The sequence below is a fragment of the Tursiops truncatus genome, chromosome 1 (assembly GCF_011762595.2).
Source record: "Tursiops truncatus isolate mTurTru1 chromosome 1, mTurTru1.mat.Y, whole genome shotgun sequence".
Lineage (NCBI taxonomy): Eukaryota > Metazoa > Chordata > Mammalia > Artiodactyla > Delphinidae > Tursiops > Tursiops truncatus.
Genome location: NC_047034.1, coordinates 66,595,374 through 66,601,928, shown reverse-complemented (window position 1 = coordinate 66,601,928; position 6,555 = coordinate 66,595,374).

Sequence of the window (6,555 nt, the reverse complement as noted above, 5' to 3'; positions counted from 1 at the left end):
GTGAGGTAGTTATTTCAGCCCCATTTTATAGATGGGTAAACTGAGATTGAGGTAATGACTAAGCAGATTTGTCTGAGTCTTACAACTGATAAAAAGCAGAGCTAGATGTGTAGGCCTAGGTTTTTAGACCCGAGGAGCAGACAGCTTCCCCACCACCACATGGTTCTTCTCTGTTTCCATCACACCAGTCTGATAAAAATTTCCCAGAGATGTTCATGGCCCAGAAACATCTTGTTGAATTGGACCATCTCCAGGGGTGAATGCAATTTCATTAAACACTGAATATTCATGTGGGATGGGAATTTAGAGACCCATTCACCAATCCCTCATTTTACAGAAGAGGAAACAGCAAAGGCTATAGTTTTTCAGTGTTAACCTGTGCTGGCATGTTTTTTGATTCCTCACAATAACTCTATGCAGTAAGAATCATTAACTCCATTTTCTAGACGAGGCTGGCCAGAGGCTTAGGGAGTTTCAGCAACTTGCCCAAAGTTACTCTACCAGTAAGTGACAGAGCTGACTCTGGTGCCTCTTGAAAACATCCGTTCTGAATGGTTTTGGTGTAAATCTGCTCTATGAATTGCAAGAATTTCAGCCCCAAGCAGGAGTGGCAGAAGTATTTCTATTGCATCTCAAATTGCAAACTCAGGGAAGGCTGGCTCATACACTAATCTTGCTATTGACACTGGAGATTAAGCATTCAAATGAGAGATGAGTATTAGTGAGAGGAATGTTTCCGTTTTTGTAGCTACCATAGTTCCTCAGCAGTGCTAAACAAACAAACAAAAAACCCTCAGCTCAGTACCTGTTTTCTTGGTGGTTGTCTGACCTCTTGTGGCTGACTTTAGGCATTACAGTTTCTGGCAGCTAATTTCTGCCAAGAGGCAGCTTTTAGTGATGAAAATAACGTACATTCATGAGATAAGTACTTACCTCCTTTGGAAAGGCTTGTAATTTTCCTAAGATCATTCAACAAATAATATGGGAAAGGAGAAATAAAACAGATGATACTTCTTTACTAGGAATTCCAGTAGGAGAGAGAAAACAGAAGGGGAGGAAATCTTTGAAAAAAGTGAGAATTCTCCAAAAGTACAGAAAGATTAAAATCTTAAGAATAAAATGACATATAGACCTTCAAACAAAATAGAGGAGGAAAAACTCAGACACATTTACAGGGAAATTTAAGATCATAAAGACAAACCACCTTTCACTTCTTACCTGTCAAAAAAAAAAAAAGATACACCATCTTTAAAGTTTCCAGAAAAAGAAGATTGGCTATAAAGGAGAATCAGATTGACATCAGACATCTCAATAGGAATTCTAGATACAAAATAATAATGGCTTAATATTTGATATTGTTGAAAGAAAAAAAAACACTAAACCTATATTTTATATTCAGTTAAACTATCATTTGAATGAGTGTAAAATAATATTATGAAGCATATAAGACTGCAAAAGGTTACTTCTCAAAGACCATCTTTGAAAATATTCTTGGAGGAAATATTGCAATAAGAAAAGAAGTGAACTCAGAGAGTTCTATGTGTTTGTAAATATGTAGGAAGTAAGGATGAGTAATTGATTCACTAAAGCTTACTGTTATTTAAATGGTAAAGGACCCAAAAGGAGTAGATAATAATAATTCAAATTTTAGATCAGAAAATGAGGTGGGATTAATTATGATGACAAAAGGGAAATGAGAGTATTCTTAATTATAACAACATATTTTGAGGTTTTTAGGTAGGGAAAAGCAAAAATACAGGTTTTAATAGGCTATGGATAACCACCATAATTTTTTTTTTAATAGAGGTTTCAAATCAGCAGGGGGAAAGCCAATGAAAAGCAGAAGAGGAGAAAAAAAAAGAAACAAAATGTATAGTAAATGGAAAGAATGGAATAAGATTTCTATCTTCACTCAGGCTTCTGTAACAAAATACCATAGAATGGGTGGGTTAAACAACAGACATTTTCCTCGACTTTCTCGCAGGGAAGTCCAAGGTCAAGGTGCCAACAGATTCTGTGTCTGGTAACGATACTTCCTGAGGTGCAGACAGCCACCTTCTTGCTGTGTTCTCACAAGGCCTTTCCTTGCGCTTGTGGGTGGAGAGAGAGCTCTGGTGTCTCTTCCTCTTCTTATACGGGCCCTGAACCTATTGTGAGAGCACCACCTCATCTAAACCCAATTCCTTCCCAATGGCACCACCTCCAAATACTATCACGTCAGGGGTCAGAGCTTCAACATATGGTTTTCGGAGGGACAAAAACATCTGGCCCATAACAATGGCAGAAATAAATTCAAATAGAACAAATTATAATAAATATAAGTGTATTGAACTCACCAAACCAAACAAGGAAAATGTAAGTTGGAAAAAAAAAAAAAAAGATCCAGCAATACTTTGTCTACAGAAGACAGGGTTAAAACAAAAGATATGAAAAAACTTAAAAACAAAGGGATGTAAAATTATATAATGAAAAGTATGGATGAAAAAGTCTGGATAGATTTTTTGCCTCGATTGGTTCAAGATGGCGGAGGAGAAGGGTGTGAATGCACTCCCTCTTGTGAGAGCACTGGAATCACAACTAACTGCTGAACAATCATTGACAGGAAGACACTGGAGCTCATCGGAAAAGATACCCCACATCCAAAGACAAAGGAGAAGCTGCAATGACGGTAAGAGAGATGCAATCACAATAAAATCAAATCCCATAACCACTGGGTGGGTGACTCACAAACTGGGGAACAGTTATACCACAGAAGGCCACCTACTGGAGTGAAGGTTCTGAGCCCCACGTCAGGCTTCCCCACCTGAGGATCCGGCAACGGGAGGAGGAATCCCCAGAGAATCAGACTTTGAAAGCTAGTGAGATTTGATTGCAGGACTTCGACAGAACTGGGGGAAACAGAGACTCCATTCTTGGAGGGAACACACAAAGTAGTGTGTGCAGCAGGACACGGGGGGAAGCAGCAGTGACCCCATGGGAGACTGAACCAGACCTACCTGCTAGTGGTGGAGGGTCTCTTGCAGAGGTGGGGGGTGACTGTGGCTCACCATGAGGACAAGGACACTGGCAGCAGAAGCTCTGGGAAGTACTCCTTGGCATGAGCCCTCCTGGAGTCTGCCATTAGCCCCACCATAGAGCCTGTTGCCTCCAGTGCTGAGTCGCCTCAGGCCAAACAACCAACAGGGAGGGAAATCAGCCCCACCCATCAGCTGACAAGTGGATTAAAGTTTTACTGAGCTCTGCCCACCAGAGCAACACCCTTTTATACCAACCACCAGTCCCTCCCATGAGGAAGCTTGCACAAGCCTCTTAGATAGCCTCATCCACCAGAGGGCAGACAGTAGAAGCAAGAAGAACTACAATCCTGCAGCCTGTGGAAGGAAAACCACATTCACAGAAAGACAGACAAAATTAAGAGGCAGAGGACTATGTACCAGATGAACGAACAAGATAAAGCCACAGATAAACAACTAAATGAAGTGGAGATAGGCAACCTTCCAGAAAAAGAATTCAGAATAATGAAGTGAAGATGATCTAGGACCTCGGAAAAAGAATGGAGGCAAGGATTGAGAAGATGCAAGAAATGTTTAACAAAGACCTACAAGAATTAAAGAACAAACACCTAGAAGAATTAAAGAATGAACAAACAAACAGAGATGAACAATACAATAACTGAAATGAAAAATACACTAGAAGGAATCAATAGCAGCATAACTGAGGAAGAAGAACGGATAAGTGACCTGGAAGACAGAATGATGGAATACACTGCTGTGGAAGAGAATAAAGAAAAAAGAACGAAAAGAAATGAAGATAGCCTAAGAGACCTCTGGTACAATATTAAACGCACCAACATTCACACTATAGGGGTCCCAGAAAGGGAAGAAAGAGAGAAAGGACCCGAGAAAATATCTGAAGAGATTATAGTAAAAAATTTCCCTAACGTGGGAAAGGAGGTAGCCACCCAATTCCAGGAAGCGCAAGAGTCCCAGATGGAATAAACCCAAGGAGAAACATGCCAAGACACATAGTAATCAAATTGACAAAAATTAAGGACAAAGAAAAATTATGAAAAGCAACAAGAGAAAAATGACAAATAACATACAAGGGAACTCCCATAAGGTTAACTGATTTCTCCTCAGAAACTCTACAAGCCAGAAAGGAGTGGCACAATATATTTAAAGTGATGACAGGGAAGAACCTACAACCAAGATTACTCTACCCGGCAAGGATCTCATTCAGATTCAACAGAGAAATCAAAAGCTTTACAGATAAGCGAAAGCTAAGAGAATTCAGCACCACCAAACGGGCTCTACAACAAATGCTAAAGGAACTTCTCTAAGTGGGAAGCACAAGAGAAGAAATGGACCTACAAAAACAAACCCAAAACAATGAAGAAAATGGTAATAGGAACATACATATTGATAACTACCTTAAATGTGAATGGATTAAATGCTCCAACCAAAAGACACAGGCTCACTGAATGGATACAGAAACAAAACCCATCTATATGCTGTTTACAAGAGACCCACTTCAGACCGAGGGGCACATACAGACTGAAAGTGAGGGAATGGAAAAAGATTCCATGTAAAAAATGAAAAGAAAGCTGGAGTAGCAATACACTTATCAGATAAAATAGAATTTAAAATAAAGAATGTTACAAGAGACAAGGAAGGACACTACATAATGATCAAGGGATCAATCCAAGAAGATGATATAATAATTATAAATATATATGCACCAAACATAGGAGCACCTCAATACATAAGGCAAATGCTAGCCACTATAAAAGAGGAAATTGGGGCTTCCCTGGTGGTGCAGTGGTTGAGAGTCCGCCTACCGATGCAGGGGACACAGGCTCGTGCCCCAGTCTAGGAAGATCCCACATGCCGCGGAGTGGCTGGGCCCATGAGCCATAGCCACTGAGCCTGCACGTCCGGAGCCTGTGCTCCCCAAAGGGAGAGGCCACAACAGTGAGAGGCCCGCATACCATAAAAAAAACAAAAACCAAAGAGGAAATTGACAGTAACACAATAACAGTGGATGACTTTAACACTTCACTTACACCAATGGACAGATCATCCAGGCAGAAAATTAGTAAGGAAAACAAGCTTTAAATGACCCAATAGACTAGATAGACTTAATTGATATTTAGAGGACATTCCATCCAAAACCAGCAGATTACACTTTCTTCTCAAGTGCACACGGATCACATCTTGGGTCACAAATCAAGCCTCGGTAAATTTAAGAAAATGGAAATCACATCAAACATCTTTTCCGACAACAATGCTATGAGATTAGAAGTCAATTACAGGGGAAAAAAACGTAAAAAACACAAACACATGGAGGCTAAACAATACGTTACTAAATAACCAAGAGATCACTGAAGAAATCAAAGAGGAAATCAAAAAATATCTAGAGACAAATGACAATGAAACACGATGATCCAAATCTATAGGATGGAGCAAAAGCAGTTCTAAGAGGGAAGTTTATAGCAATACAATCCTACCTCAAGAAACAAGAAAAATCTCAAATAAGCAATCTAACCTTACACCTAAGCAACTAGAGAAAGAAGAACAAACAAAATCTAAAGTTAGTAGAAGGAAAGAAATCATGAAGATCAGAGCAGAAATAAATGAAATAGAAACAAAGAAAACAATAGCAAACATCAATAAAACTAAAAGCTGGTTCTTTGAGAAGATAAACAAAATTGATAAACCTTTAGCCAGACTCATCAAGAAAAAGAGAGAGAGAACTCAAATCAATAAAATCAAAAATGAAAAAGGAGAAGTTACAGTGGACACCACAGAAATACAAAGCATCCTAAGAGACTACTACAAGCAACTCTATGCCAATATAATGGACAATCTGGAAGAAATGGACAAATTCTTAGAAAGGTATAACCTTTCAAGACTGAACCAGGAAGAAATAGAAAATATGAACAGACCAACCACAAGTAATGAAATTGAAACTGTGATTAAAAATCTTCCAACAAACAAAAGTCCAGTACCAGATGGCTTCACAGGTGAATTCTATCAAACATTTTGAGAAGGGCTAACACCCATCCTTCTCAAACTCTTCCCAAAAATTGCACAGTAAGGAACACTCCCAAACTCATTCTATGAGGCCACCATCACCCTGATAACAAAACCAGAAAAAGATACTACCAAAAAAGAAAATTACAGACCAATATCACTGATGAATATAGATACAAAAATCCTCAACAAAATACTAGCAAACAGAATAAAGCAACACATTAAAAGGATCATACATCATGACCAAGTGGGATTTATCCCAGGGATGCAAGGATTCTTCACTGTACGCACATCAGTCAATGTGATACACCATATTAACAAATGAAGAATAAAAACCATATGATCATCTCAATAGATACAGAAAAAGCTTTTGACAAAATTCAACATCTATTTGTGATAAAAACTCTCCAGAAAATGGGCACAGAGGGAACCTACCTCAACATCATAAAGGCATATATGACAAACCCACAAAAAACATCATTCTCAATGGTGAAAAACTGATAGCATTTCCTCTAAGATCAGG